This window comes from Apostichopus japonicus, chromosome 7 (assembly GCF_037975245.1).
Source record: "Apostichopus japonicus isolate 1M-3 chromosome 7, ASM3797524v1, whole genome shotgun sequence".
NCBI lineage: Eukaryota > Metazoa > Echinodermata > Holothuroidea > Aspidochirotida > Stichopodidae > Apostichopus > Apostichopus japonicus.
The window spans coordinates 25,712,376-25,713,176 of record NC_092567.1 but is presented as its reverse complement, the minus strand read 5'-3'; the positions used below and the strand labels follow the sequence as shown (position 1 = coordinate 25,713,176).

The following is an 801-nucleotide window of genomic DNA, read 5'->3' as shown; positions in this document are numbered from 1 at the left end:
TTTTTCTGACAGAAGGCAATAAATGATAGTTCCGCGAAATCTGTGTTTTAACCACATACATGCATCTGTGAACTTCTACCGTTTACACATGTGGGTGTAACTTGTGTCATGGATTCTTCTCCTTGGATTTTCTGCATATAATAACAAGAAAGAAAAATATGAAGATCAATTTCAGTCAGTTTTGTGCGTTGGAATTGGGCTAGAAAGTCCAGAAAAGTGACAAAAAAACTTCCCTGAGCCTCCCAAGCTTTATATGAGGACACCGTAACCAGGGAGTTCCATTACAACTCCGTGCCTTACTACGCTGTGGACACTGTTTGTAAGTCAAGAGATTCGAAACCAGTAATATATATATACACATATAAACATATATAAACATACACTTTATTAAGAAGTGGGAAAGGAAAAGAGGAAGCTGTTATAAAGGAATGTGGAACTAACTATATGTGTCTTGTGGTATACTACAGCTTTACACCTTTTACTTGCCATTCCTTGTGATTTTGTAGAATATGGACATTGCTAACACGATATTTTAAGATTTAATGTGTCTTGTTAGCGGATGAAAATAAATTGAAACATAACTCTTCAGTTTTGTGGGGAAATCTCCCTGAAATATATGTTCTTTGGTAACACTTCCATGAAACCTCACGGGCCATCCACTGGGCGTCTTCTAACATGTATCAAAACAAATAAAATAAAGAAATGGGGTCGGGTTAAAGGGTACTGAGACACCGAGGGTACCACAATACTAACAAGTGATGACACGTGGAAAGAATAGATAGACAATAACATTACCCTTAC

The 801-nt window shown here is 37.0% G+C and overlaps 1 long non-coding RNA gene across 1 annotated transcript in view; it reads right to left on the bottom strand.

Moving 5' to 3' along the window:
• LOC139969892 (uncharacterized) overlaps window positions 1-801 on the bottom strand; it is a 4,148-nt gene continuing 3,347 nt past the window's right edge. The window contains exon 2 of the long non-coding RNA XR_011793815.1: window positions 1-131. This is a non-coding gene — a long non-coding RNA (uncharacterized lncRNA). The remainder of the gene's footprint in view (window positions 132-801) is intronic.